At 45.1% G+C, this 14,499-nt stretch overlaps 1 protein-coding gene across 7 annotated transcripts in view; it reads left to right on the forward strand.

Annotated features, from left to right (window-relative positions):
- Positions 1-4,146: 4,146 nt before the first annotated feature.
- SFMBT1 (Scm like with four mbt domains 1) overlaps positions 4,147-14,499 on the forward strand; it is a 107,862-nt gene continuing 97,509 nt past the window's right edge. Inside the window, exon 1 of one of the 7 annotated variants that reach the window (XM_081160303.1) lies at positions 4,147-4,235. The gene's annotated coding sequence lies outside the window, so the exon portion shown is untranslated. Of the gene's footprint in view, positions 4,236-4,639; positions 4,897-5,447; positions 5,767-14,499 lie in introns of those variants that run through there. The other 6 variants (XM_081160300.1, XM_081160302.1, XM_081160306.1 and 3 more) reach the window with 6 other exon arrangements.

Below are 14,499 nucleotides of genomic sequence, written 5' to 3' on the forward strand. Positions count from 1 at the left end.
TGCCAGCTGACCTCTCAGGGAAAGGACCGGCTTCATGGTAAATGAGACGGGCACATCACTGCCCTCAGGGGGACTGATGTCTGTCTGTGGGGTTAGATGAGGTGACAAAAGACAAATAAATTATAAATACAATTGTGAAAGAAAAAACTAGGCGAGGGAGATGGGGAGGGAACTTTCTCTGAGGAGACCACATTGTTAAACAGATGCTGAAACAATGAGAAGGTACCCACTATATGAAGGTGGGTGCAGAAGGTGGGATGGAGAGTGTGCTAGGCAGTGGGAACAGTGCGTGCAAGGGCCCTGAGGTGGGATGGGCCTTGGTGTACTTATGGGATGGGAAGGAGAGAGGTACAGTTGAACCACAGTAAACAAGGCAGGTGAGTGGTAATAGGTGAGTTTGGAGGGTGAGCAGAGCCAGGCTCACAGGCCAGGGTAAGTTCTCCAGATTTATTCAAAATGCAACAGGGAGCCATGGCAGGCTTTCAAGCAGGGGTGTCCCATGACCAGAAGTCAGTTTTGTCCATGCTCCTCTGGGGGCTGCCTCTTCTGTGAATCACTCCCACCTCAAATTTGCAAGTAGCAGAGTGGCCAAGGAGCTGGCATACCTGGTTTGTGGCCCAGCTCTGTCTCTCACTGAGGGTGACCTGGAAGCACTGTTTGTTCTTTGTCCACAGGAAATGCCGTAACTTAACCTGAGGGATGTTGCAAGCGCTAAAGGAGATTTCACACTTGTGCACACACACCCACCCACACCGAGCCCAGCACGAGGCAGACTCTCAAAGGGTAGTTTCCCACTGTTCCCTGTGGTTCTCTGCTCTTCCTCTCCCTCAAGGGTCACAAAGGTGAGCAGTGGAGAGAGGCTGGAGTCAACAAGAGAACTGGCTTCTGTCTGGATTTTAAAATATTTGAAACCCTGGCTGGGTGGCCCAGTTGGTTGGAGCACAGTCCTATACACCAAAAGGTTGTGGGTTCGATTCCCAGGCAGAATATGTACAGGAGGTAACCAATTGATGTTCCTCACATCGATGTCTCTCTCTCTCCTCCTTTCTCTCTCTCTTAAAAATCAATTAAAACATATCCTCAGGTGAGGATTAAAATAAATAAATAAAAATGTTCATAATAGCACAATTTATAATAGCTAAGATCTGGAAACAGTCCAAGTGCCCATCAGTAGATGAGTGGATAAAAAAGATGTACATTTACACCATGGAATACTATGCAGCTGTAAAAAAGGATCTCTTACCCTTTGGGACAGCATGGAGGGACCTAGAGAGTATTATGCTAAGTGAAATAAGCCAGTCAGAGAAAGATAAGTACCACATGATCTCACTTATATGTGGAATATAATGAACAAAATAAAGTGACGAACAAAATAGATCCAGAGATATTGAAGCATGCCACAGACTGACCTATTTCTGGGTGATAGGTCACCCCAGCAACTGGTGATGCTGGGGTGGGGGAAGAGATTAACCAGAAAACTAATATGCATATATGCGTAACCCATGGACAGACAATAGTGTGGTGAAGGCCTGGGGGGGGGGGCAGAAGCAAGGTGGAGGTGGTCAATGGGAGAAAAAAGGGGACATCTGTAATACTTTCAACAATAAAGATATATTTTAAAAAATATATCTTTGGGTTAGGATATGAATAAATAAATAAATAAATAAATAAATAAATAAAATATTTGAATAAATTGAAAGATAGCACATGTCCTGGTTGGGAAAATGAGATATTATAGAAGATTTGATCTGTTTAAATCAATTCATACATTTAATGCAACTTCATGTAAAATTTCAATTTTTTTGGAACTAAAAATATCAGTAAAAACATCTGACACTTACTGAGCACTTACTATGTACTAGGTATTGAGCTTGTGAGGCAGGTGTTATTCCCATTTAAAATGTTTTCATTGGCTTTAGAGAAAGAGGAAGGGAGAGGGAGAGAGAGAGAGAAATATTGATGAGAGAACCAGCGATTGCTGCCTCTTTCAGGCCCCCTCCTGGGGATGGAGCCCACATGCCAGGGCATGCACCCTGACCGGGAATTGAACCGGTGACTTCGGTGCAAGGAAAGACACTCAACCAACTGAGCCACACCAGCCAGGGCCTTATTTCTATTTTTATAGACTAAGATCCTAAGGCCTAGAGAGGAGATAAGTAACCTGTGCCATGTCACAGGGCCGTTAAGTGTTGAACATGGATGGTCCCATCCCCAAACCCAGCACTCTTAACCTCTGATTGCCAAGAACGTGTACACACTCATAAACCGGTGTGAATTTCAAGTGATATGCTAAATAAAAGAAGACTGACTCCATGAGGGGGAATCTGGACATGTTTGTGCCTATTTTAAAGCACCAATATTTAGATCCATATGGTATCTACTCAAACTGAGGTTTATGAAAGGAAATGGAGACTTCACAAACAGATCGAGCAACATCAAAAGCCTATCATAAAAGCAGATTTTACTAAACGAAGGATAAGGGAAGAATTATTTAATAAATGATGACTGACTGCATAAGCAATAAAAACTGGTGATGCTGGGGGTGAGTTAAACCCATATTTTACTTCACACAGCAAAATAAACTTGGGACGGATAATCATCAAAGAATTAAATGTAAAATGAAATTGTAGAAAACTAGCAGAAAATAAACTGTTAGATGGGTGGAAGAAAGCTCACTTTGTCGGTATTGAATCAACAACAAAAAAATCACAAAGGACTAGAATTACAGATTGAACACTAACACAGAACAAAAATGAACAACAGGCTGGGCAATATTTGCATCATCGATGATACAAGAATAATAACTGTAATATAAAAAATTTTTCGTCAAAGTTAAAAGAGGTTCAAGTCTCCAACAGATGAATGAATATGAACAGGTCATTCACAGAAAGGGGAATACAGATAGTAAATTCATGGAAGAACATTCATTTTTAAGGTCATCTAAGAAATGCTAAAGTAACTACCAATAGACACTACTAAATTATAAGGAAAACGAGATGGTACCCAATGTTTACAAATGGATATTAAGCTCCTTACACTTGCTCTTGGGAGGCAGCAGAATGAGTGGGGCAGCTCTTCGGTAAAGTCCTTTGGCACTGAGAAGCAAGACCACTCTCCCGCTTCTTAGCCTTTCCCCTGGATAGTTGGCTGCCAGGAATTTATCCCAAGTGCAGAATTAAAGCATGTATTAGGCAACAATTGTAAAGAACCCAAAAATACCTTATTAGGAGACTGACTGAATGGATGAGCATACCTGCACACCTTAGAAATTAATCATATGAACAAAAGAAAAATGTTAGTGAGAACAGCAAACACGAATGAGACTGTGTGGTTGCAACAATGTAAACACGTGTATTTGGATGGGAGGTTTTATAAGTAAAAAGTTGCATAAGTAGTAGTATTACAGATACTTTATTCTTTTTACAATTTTCTTTCTCTCTGTCATATTATCTTTTCAGTGGTGGTAAAGTAAAATAAAAAATCTGGACTTAGAGCAAGTTTGTAAACTGGGGTAATATTTCCCAGCGCGGGGGTGAGGTCAGTGGGAAGTGGCTTGAGCTAGCGTCTGGCACCCAAGACGTCCTTCTTGAGGTGGGCGTCTCCTCTTTCCCGAAAGGCAAAAGCCTTCAGCACCCTTTCCGAGACTTCTCTTCCCCCGCTCCTGGGTCCCCATGGCGCGGGTGCTCCCTTCTGGAGGGAACTTTCCAGAGCAGGTGGGGATCGGTATGTCCGACAGGCACACTTGCTGTCGCTGGGTAAGGGGCGAGCTTGGGGGACAACCGCCCGTGGGCACCTCCGGTTTCGGGCCAGTCTGAGCTTCTGTCCCGACCCTGGGTCCTCGGCTCTCCTGCCCAATTTCAGCAGCCGTGCCCCTGGCCGAGGCCCCGAACGGCAGGAAAACTCGCATTTACAGGGCGCCTCCTGCGGAAGCCTGGAGACATCGGGTGCGCCGCGGACCCGAGTCTGACTTCGCAGATCAGGGCACTTGGGTGCCCTTTCAAGTCTCAAAGGACGCGCCAGAGCCCAGACGTGGGCTAAGCGGGCGGCCGCAGCCCTCTCCAGCGGCGACACGTGCCCATCTGGGATCGGGCCACCGCTCAGAACGTTCCTTTGCTAATGCCATCTTGCCGGAGGCGGTCACGTGTGGACGACGGCAGTGAGCTTCGCCCCGGCCCAGACGCCAGGACGGACCCGGGGACGCCAGTGGGTTTTCAGGGCTCCGTCCACAGCCCGAGGTGAGGCGCGGGGGACCTTCCATAGTGGGTTGGAGCATGGATATGGTGGGCGCTGGATCCCTGGGGGCGCGTCTCCCCGTCGGGGCCGGTTCGCGCAGGGCCGCAGCGCTGTCGGGGACCGGAGGCGCCGCTGCGAGCCCTGCGCCACGGCCTTGGGGGTGTCCGCGGCAAGTTGTGGGCTGGTGACACGAGGGGCGGGGTTGGCGGACGGCGCTGGACCCCCAGCACCACAGTCCGTGGACTCCTCGCATCCCGCGCGGCCCCAGCTGGGCGAAACCACTCGCGGGCGGATTCGGGAAGGCCGGGCTGGGGGGCGCCACGCGCGCGGCGCGAGGGGCGCGGGCTGCCGGGAGGAGCGCGGATGGGGGGGGGGGGCGCGGGCGCATGCGCCCTGCACCCGTGCCATATTGGAATGAGTCGGAGCGCGGAGCGCCGCCGCCGCCTCCGCCGGAGCGCGGGTGGAGGGGGGCGGGGAGAGCTGCCGGCCGCCCCGCTCCGCCGAGCCCAGCAGGAAGGAGGGCGCGAGCGGGCGAGCGCGGGCGTTGTGAGCGGAAAAAGCACCCGGGCTGGGGAACGAGAAGAAGGAAAGAAAGAAAGAAAACGAGCGCGAGAGGGGTAAAAGCGAGCGATTGAGGAGCGCGCGCGCGAAAACTCCCGGCAGGTAAAAAAGCGGGGCTGCCGGCTGGGCCTTCCCGCGCGGCGGCCTGAAGGGGCGGCGGCGGCGCTGGGGCGGGGGACCGCACGGAGCTCCGCTCGACGCGGCCGCGCAACTTTGCCAACGAAACCGCCCGCAGGCGGAGGCCGGCGGGCGCGCGGGCTGAGGCGCCAACGGGCGGCGGCGGCACGTTGGGGGCGGGGGCGGTCGGGGGGAGCGCGGCGATCGCGCGCGGCCTCGCGCGCCCCCGCGGCCCTGCGCGCCGACCGGCCGGGCCGCCGGAGCGCGCCTGGGCGCCTCGCCGCGGCGGGGAGCGGCGGCGGCGGTTGGCAGCTCCGCGCGGGCAGTTAGGCGCGCGGCGGCCCCCGGGGTGTGAAAGGAAAGTGTCCGGGCGGCGGCACCGGCGGGCGCCCAAGTTCCCGGCGCGCTGGGCCCGGCGCGCGCCCCTCCCCGCGCGTCCCGCTCTCCCGCCCGCCGAGCCCCCGCGGACCCGCCCCCCGGGCTCGCTCCGGGGCCGGGGCGCGAACCCGCAGCCGAGGCCGGGGGCGCGCCGGTCCGAACTTCGGAGGGCCGAGGCGGCGGCGGCGCGGCTGCGGAGCGCCCGGAGGCCGTCGCAACCGGTTGCTTCGGGCGGGCGTGGTGGAGCGAACCGGGCCTTCCCCGGCCGCGCGGGAGCGGGCAGTGGGCTCGCCGGGGCCCGGGCGCCGACCTGCCACTCGGGGCTCCGTGACCGTTTCGATTTCTGTTCTTGAAGTCTCGTTTTGGAGACTGAAAAGGAGGCTGTGGAGAGGCGAGCGGTGTCCCGAGAAGCAAGGCCTGCTGTGTGGGGAGCAGGAACGCCTTCTGAGAACAGAAATAAATTCCCGCGGAAAGGATGTAGGTTATGTTAAGTTTTTCGCAAGATGTCAGCTGTCCGCTGGGGTGTAAAACTAAACGGTAAAGCACAGGTCGCCTACCGGTCTTGTAAGGTGCTAGGAGTGGGGTAGGGCACTCCCGTCCGAGTCAGGGCTTTTATTTAGTGGGGGTTATTCCCGGGGGGGGGGGGGGCGGGCACCTAAAGCAGTGCTGGTGAACGGCCCCAAGCCATGTTTCGTGAGCCCTACTTACCAGTGATGTAGTTTGAGAACCAAGTAACCATCGGAGAGATTTGAAAGGAAATAAGGTGCATTTTGTCAGTCCCTGCATTGCCTTGAACTGCATTTTTAAGGTGTCATACTTTGCATCGGAAGTAAAATGCCTGAAAATGTACTTGTTCCATTTGCCAACCGTCTTCAGAGGAGGAAGACGAGTGCGTCTCCGTGTGTGTACTTTGGGGCCCTTTGGCCCCGTGTTTTGAGGGATATGTTAAATCCTCCAGGCCACAGGTAGATTCAGTTCAGATTTGTTTACAGCGTCCGAGAAGTAACGGCGTGCTGGAAACGGGAGTGGCCCGAAGTCAGGAAACAGTTCTGTTGCTGTCGTTGTCATGGAGTGGCTGCCTTATCTTGGGTAGTCTCCTACCCTTTATAGATACGGTTTTCCTTATTTGCAGAATTAGAGGATGAATAGGTCATATTTTTGTGTGCTTTCAGTTGTAAAACTCAGCTACTTTTTAAAATGAAAGATTAAAAAAAAAATCAGTCTATATTTTGAAAGGTTCTACATAAAAGTGTTCACACACAGTATGCATCTTTATTAAAATACATTTGGGAAAAAAATCTTTGTAGCTATATCTAGGATGATTTTATGTCACTATTTGAACAATTTCAATGTATTATTATTATTTTTTAATCTCCACCCAAGGATATTTTTTCCATTGCTTTTTCAGAGAGAGTGGAAGGGGAGGAGAGACAGAGAGAGAGAGAGAGAGAGAGGGGAAGGAAGGAAGAAACATCAGTGTGAGAGAGACACATGGGTTGGTTGCCTCGGGAACTGGCCCCAAATGGCTGAGGATCCAGCCTGCAACCGAGGTCCCTGCCTTGGCTGGAATCAAACCTGTGCTCCTTCAGTCTGAGGGTGACGCTCTAACCACTGAGCCAGACAAGCTGGGGCTATTTCAGTGTATTTTTAAAATTATTTAAATTTTTTTATTGAGGCCTAATTTACAATAAGATCGTTAAGAGTACAGTTCACTGACTTTTTACATATGATGACCATACTCAAATCAAGGTAGAAAACATTTTCAGCCTCCCAAAGGGCTCCCTTTACATTTCCTCCCATTCATTAAACCCTTCCGGCCTCCCCAAGGCAACCACCACTGACTTCTATCACCACTGATGAGTTTTGCTTCAAAACAGGACCCTTTTGAGAGTGAAAGGGGGTGATATTAATAATTAAGCTGAAGGACAACATGTAAACCTGGAGTTAGGGTAATTTTGCCATGAATCTCAATGCTTTTATAACACTCCTATCGGTTTTTACTATCTAGAATGTCTAAAAATTCTGCCCTTGGAGACTTTTTACTTAGAAGGTCACTTTTTAGCTGAAGCAATACTTTGCATGTTTGGATCTGTGGTTCTTGGGAGTCCTTATGGTCACAGGCCCGGTATTAATCTATTACTTCCCATTTTTGGAATACAAATATATTTGTAGAAAGTAGGTTTGAATCATGAACTTTCTCAGCAAGTCAGAGTTTAAGGTGTCAGTAGATGAATCAGTTCCTTAAAGCCAGGAATTTGCTGAGAAAATTGAATGAAAATTGATTTTTTAAAAGTTTAGTGAATTATATTAACAACCTTTTAAGTGACAGCAATTAACTTGATTTATATATGCAGGATATTTGCCTGGTTTATCAAATTATTAAAACTAGAAAACAAAAACAAAAGGTAACTAAAAATTATGTCAGGTGTGAATTTTTTTTTAATTTCTCCATGATAAAGATACCATTTTTTTAGACTTGTAGGAAGTTGGTTTTTACATTCTCCGTTGAAGCAAGTGCTTCAACAATCTGTTTATCCTTCCCAAATGCCGTTTAGTACATTCTTGTGCCTTTTCTTGTTTCTGCTGCTAAAGGAGAGGAGTTAGAGGTTAAAAGTGTGTTTTTTACTGTGAGGACACCTGTGTAATAGAAAGTCGGGAACGGTGTAAGGCCTTTGGTAGGGATGAATGGGGCATAGGCCACAAAGGTCAAAGAGTCTCTTGTGAAATAAGTGTTTTCCTGCAACTAAGCAAGCCAGTTGGCTAAAAACTAAGCTGGATTTGGTCACTCTGCCCCAAGATTCATAGCTTCATTAGCCAGGAGAGTATTTGATTATTGAGTTATTGATGCACCTTTTTTGTGTGTGGCTCTTTTTAGATTTCTTATCTTTTGCATTGTCAGGTATTTAATTTGAAACTTATTAAAATTTTAAGAATGCAACTACAAAGACATACAATGAGAAACAGGAAATACATGTAAAAGAATTTTCTCATAGGGAATATAGTCAATAATATTGTAATAACTAGGTACCAGGTGGGTACTGGAAAATATGGGGAGAACACATTGTCAAGTATATGATCATCTAACCACTATTCTGTACACCTGCAATTAATACAAAAGAATATTGAATGTAAACCCTAACTGAAAAATAAAATTTCAAGTTCTTTTTTAAAAAGAATTTCTCTTGATGTTTGTTTCCCTGTAAACTCTGATTTTTCTCTTTAAATAGACTTTGCCTAACCATAATCTTCTGGCTTCTGTAGGGTACTCTTGCTTTCACAGTGATAGCTAGACTGGGCTTAGCTGTAGGATGATAGTGTCGAAGCAGATATTGTTTGACTCAAAAGTCGATAGAGAAAGTGAACTGGCCACACCTCATTGGCTTTTTTTTTTTTTTTTTTTTGGTAATGTTTATTGATTTCAGAGAGAGGAAAGAAGAGGGAGAGAGAGAGTGCAACATCAGTGATGAGAGAGAGTCATTTATCGGCTGTCTCCTGCATGCCCCCTACTGGGATGCAGCCCAAACCCGGGCATGTGCCTTGACCTGAAATCGAACCGTGACCTCCTGGTTCATAGGTTGGCTCTCAACCACTGAGCCACAGCGGCCAGGCACTTCATTGGCTTTTTAATGATGACTTCATGTTATGTTCACATTAAAGAAATGAATACAATCCAAAAAAGCAGAAGACCATGATGTACGCAGGTAATTTGAATGCTAAATGTTTTTATGTTAAAAATTTTCTTATAATATCCTGAAACTTTACTCTCTGGAATTATTTGGCAGTTAGCCAATATTTCAGAATAAGTGAAAATAAAAGAACATTTAATGAGTAAATGGTACCTCTTTGTTATGGAAGGACATTTTTCTCTCAGTAAATAGCATTTGTTATCTAATTGTGATGTTTTGTAATTGAAAAAAAATATTTCTCATTATACACAGTTATTAAGTTGGATGAAAGTCTCTGGGGATTTTGGTTACCAGGGAGATTTGGACCATTAGACTTCGGGAGTGGGATTTTGATACGACTGACTGACTGCTGCTCTAAGTGGTACTAGCTTCATTGGAAAATGATTTAAAATAGAAAGGATGTGGTCAGGTTGTTGCAAGTTCATTTTTAAACTTTACAAAAGTGGGAGAGAGGATAAGAACAAAGACAAATTATTAATAGAAGAATCACGACTTCACTGCAGAAGGTTTAACAAGCTTGATTGTAAAACTCCGCGTGTAACTCAGGTGCCTGAAGATTTGCATGTTATTGCCGCCTGGTCTCTCTTATTCAAGGAGATGTTTATAACCTACTCACCTCTCTCTACCTTTAGATGACTACTCCAAGGACATCATTGAAAAACAAAAAATGTGGTCTATATATGTGCTAAGTGACGTTAAGTCCCTCTTGAACTTTGTGGTTTGATAGTTGAGTAACAGAACCAAGCCCTTCTCTGTGCGAGGAGAGGCTGTATGGTGCCATTTCTAACGCGGTGCACAGTGCTGCATGTAGATTCCTTTTGAAGTTTCTGCTTAATCTAGAGAAAGGCTAATGACTAGACCGATTTGAGGTGGATAGGGCAGTTGAGAGTAGCTGCTTGGTCTGGGAAAGTTCTGGTCTGAGGAGACATTTGGAGAGAGTCTCGGATGAGAGATGGAAGATGGTTTGTTGTCACTTGCAAGTGCAGGGCAGTCACGTATTTGGAATGACAACATGAGGTGGGATGAGAAATTTAGCAGTTACTGAAATATCTCAAAGAGTTTTTCCTCATGAGAATCAGTTTGAAGTATTAATCAATAGTCAACAATATTATGATAAGTTTACACAGTGACAGATGATGATTAGAATTAGTGGGGTGATTACATTGTAAGGTATAAAAATGTTGAATCACTATATTGTACACCTGAAACTAATATAACCAATATAAGATTGTGTACCAGCTACATTTAAATAATAATACATTTTTAAAAAGAAAAACAAAGTGTTAACAAGTACTTTGACTTCCAAATTATTATTATTATTTTTACCCTGAATATTTTCTTAAAAGTGTTTGAGATCGCTGTCATGTAATATATGCTGAGTGGTAAGGCCACTGGTTTTTCATTTCTTTTCACATTAATTTGCTACCTGGACTAGGATCCTTTCTTATCTCTGAGTTTTTGCTAGTGTCCTTTCTTATGGATCAATTTCTATAAAACATTAGCTTTCCACATTAAAAACAGTATATGGTAATTTGGAATCATAATGATATGAAACCATTTTGGCTCGTTTTTACTCATGTCATTATAAAATAACCTTGGAGTGATTAGATGATAATAACACAACACACTTAATGTAATACCTGTCTAGAACATAGTAAATAATGAAGTAACTTTTCATTACTTAAAAAAATTTTAATTTTTTTAGTTGTGGTAAAATATATATAACACAAAATTTACCATTATAAATTGTACAATTCAGTGGCATTAGTACATTCACAGTGTTATGCAATTATCACCACTATTTATTTGCAGAACGTTGTCACCTTCCCAAACTGAAATTTGTACCCATGGATGATAATTCCCCATTCCCTTCTGCCCCCAGCCCTTGGACACCACACTGTTCTACTTTTTGGACTACTGAATTTACTACTGACTACCTCGTGTAAGTGGAATCATACAGTATCTGTCCTTTTGTGAGTGGCTTATTTCATTTAGCATAATGACCTCCTTGCTGGTCATCCATATTGCAGCACGTTTGTCAGAATTTCTTTTTGAGAAAATACATTTTTAAAATGATTTCTACAGCTGGTAAAAGAAAGGTCACAGAACCCTGTGCACTAGTTCACCTCCCTTGGAAGAGCTCTCTAGGTATCCAGCAGAGCTGTGAGGACCAGGTACCCTTTCCTTAGATGTGGTTCCGGCACAGTTACTGGAATGAAAGGGAGAGATGGAAGCAGACTATGACAACATGTGGAAGACAGGAAAAGTGTAAAAGCAAAGGTTGCATCGTTCTAAGATTTCATCTGGATAGGGACAGAGAGCCTTGTGGTTTTAGCGCACCATCTTACTGTGTAGGCACTGATGGTCACAATGTTGGCCTGAGTCAAATCATTCTACCCAGAACAGTTAACCAAAAAAGTTTGTGTGTTCAGAGTTGTAAATAAGCCTTTAGCTATCTGAGAGGCAAGATTATTCAATGACTCATTCCCCAGCTGTTTTGGTTAGTAGAGGTTTTGCCGTATTTTACTCTCATTTCTATATCAATGGAAAACTAGTGAGTATTTAAAGAGGCTAAATAACCTACATAATAATAATAACATATAATGAATGCTTTATATTTTAGATTTATTACATTACTTTAACTCTGTATTTGTAAGATGTTCAGTCATGGAGAGAAAGCAGGTTGACAAAATTAAGAATTATGAGCTGAGTAGTTAATCACTTTCAGAATGGCTTACGGGGTGTAAGTTTTTTCTTTCATTATTGTTTTCATTCTTTATTTCTAATCCCTGTATTAGCATAGTAAACATGGGGTGAGTTTCCTGAATACTGTGTGTTAGCAGGGGAAGGGCAGACACCTTAGAGCGCCTCTTGATCACCCCCCATTCCTTCTTGACAAGGGTACTTTTGACTGTCTTGAAACCCTTGAAGAAGTGACAGTGTCATGAAGACTGATTTCGTGTGTGTGTGTGTGTGTGTGTGATAAATTAGTACTTAGTTCTTTTTACTATTATTATTAATCATTTTTAATCCTCACGCAAAAACAATGGAAAAACAATGTTTTTGCATTGTTTTTTAGAGAGAGCAGAAGGGGGAGAGAGAAACATTGATGTGAAAGAGAGTCATCAATTGGTTGCCTCCCAAACGTGCCCCAACAGGGGCTGGAGATTGAGCCTGCAACCGAGGTACATGGGATCCTTGGCAGGAATTGAACCTAGAATTGAACCCGGGACCCTTTAGTCCTCAGGCCAACCCTCTAACCACTGATCAAAACCAGCTAAGGCACTACTTAGTTCTTAAGAAAATCAGAGTGGTTAGTTGTTTCCCAGAGTTAGTAAGGCTTTTTTGAAAGTGTGTTTGTTAGGCAAGTTTTTGTCCCTGGGGTACTAGTGAGCACCTTTTTTACACCATTCTGTCCTGTGTATCATTATACTCCCGAATTGACAGTTAAATATTTTGTAAAACCTAGTTTGTATACCAGAGGCAATTTGTTAATTTGTAAAATATGAATTGGAATTTCTAAGTAAATTGTTAAAAGAGACATCCTTTCCTTTTTTAAAAAAGAAATTAATAGGTAGACATTCTTTCCAGTAATATGTTTTCCTTTTGGTTAGTTGTCATTTTTATTATTGAGCAAAATGGGCAGAAGTAGTTGGTCAAGGAGCTAAAGCTAGAAATTTGAAAAACTTTGGGTGTTTAGTTGTTATGGTCATTTATGATACCTGAATCTCTTGACCTCTTACTGTAATTAATGTTTATTATTTTTGTTTTGTTTCCCTATAAGTAACACTGTATACAAATTAGGAAATAAACTTAGATCTGTCCCTATGCTTAACTGCACCTGGTTTTTCTTAAGGGCACATAGTGGCTCCTGGGTGAACTGAGAGAAGCTTTAAAGGACTGTTGCCAGACCCCCATTGCCAGTAGTGGCTGTGACAAGGGAAACAGAGGGCTCGTGGGCTCTTCTGGCCTCCCGTTTTTGAGTGGGCCTCCCTTCTCTGCAGTGAGTGCTTGAGGAGGGCTCAGTGACTCCTATAGCCAGACCCAGGACCTTAAGGCACAACAGGGTTCTGAAGACATGCCCCCCCCCCCATTGACCTTTACCCTGACTTTGGCTTCCTAGTAACTATAGTTGAAAGGAGCTCTTTCCAGAATAGCTCTACCAGTGAAATCTTGGGTTCTGGTGCCGTATTCTTCTACAGCCTCCTGGAGGGGCTTCTCTACTCTCTGTCCCGTCTTTGACCTCCTTGTGACCTCCTTTTTCTCTCAGAGTTTCAGCCCCTTCACGCCTGGACCCATTGTCTCATCTTTCATTTGCTTCCTGGCCAATACTCTTTACTCCGGCCCCCTTGCGTTTCTGAGGCCTCTGCTCTGTAGAATACCACCCCCAGCCGGTCCAGCCTGTGCCCTCTCTGCTCCTGGGTACAGACTACCCCAGATTCAGGGTCTCCTCTTGAAGTGGCCTTCAGTGGCTCCACACGGTTCTGTCTTGAGGAAGACCCTTTCTTTTTGCTTTCTATGACCTTTTCAAACCCTCCCTTGTTTCTTTCTTTACATCTCTCTGTAAAGAAGTCTCATCCACGTTTAGACTTCACGTAGCTCTCCTACACCTTTCTGCTGAGCTTCAGATGCCTATGTTCCCTGCTGTCAGGACCTCTCCAATTTGGATGCCCCACTGGCCCAAACAGAATCCCTCATTCTACCCTAAAGTTTCTCTTCCTCCAGGAGGACTGTCTCCCTTAGTGTCTTTCTTTACATTCCTCCTCAGTGATGGTGTTTGTTTTGTCCCCTGGCAGCTTTCCTGTGGAACTTGGAATCTTAATCATGAGTTATCACCCTCTGACTTTAGAACGTGCAGTTCTGACTCTTTGGCTTTCAAATATTTTTAAAGCTATGGAACTCTTTGTTCAAATGAAATCTTTCTAGGAAGCCCCAAATAAATAAAACTAGAGTTCTCCTGGTAGAAGAGGAATGAAGGACCTGTTCTCCTAGGTAGGCCACCTTGGGTTGTAGCCTTCCCCTTGAGTTCTGTACATTGGATCTCCCTGGAGTTGCTGTCTGTGGTGCCCCATGGGCACTCTGCATATTTGAAAACTGGTGGCTATTCTGCACCCCACCCTTTTCCCATTGGTTTTCTTTGGAAATTTTTATTTTTAGTGTGACTGATAAACATAAAATCAGTGCCAGCGATGAATCTTGGCAAGAAAAAAAGAAAGCCACTTTGGAAAATGAAACTAGGTATTAAAAAGAGCCAGCTCTGCTGTGGCCGGGTGGTTCAGTTGGTTGGACTGTCCTCCCATACACCAAAAGGTGGTGAGTTTGGTTCCTCGTCAGGTCACATACCTGGGTTGCTGGTCCCAGTCTGGGCGTGTAAGGGGAGGCCAATGATATGTCTGTCTTTCTGTCTATCTGTCTCTCCCTTCTCTCAGACGAGAAGAAAAGAAAAAAAAGAGCCAGCTCTATTAAATGCTTCAGAAGTGCTCAAGGGTTTCTTTCAAAATTTATGTGTCTCTGCTGACTCCTC

Source organism: Miniopterus schreibersii, assembly GCF_964146895.1.
Source record: "Miniopterus schreibersii genome assembly, chromosome: 15".
Lineage (NCBI taxonomy): Eukaryota > Metazoa > Chordata > Mammalia > Chiroptera > Miniopteridae > Miniopterus > Miniopterus schreibersii.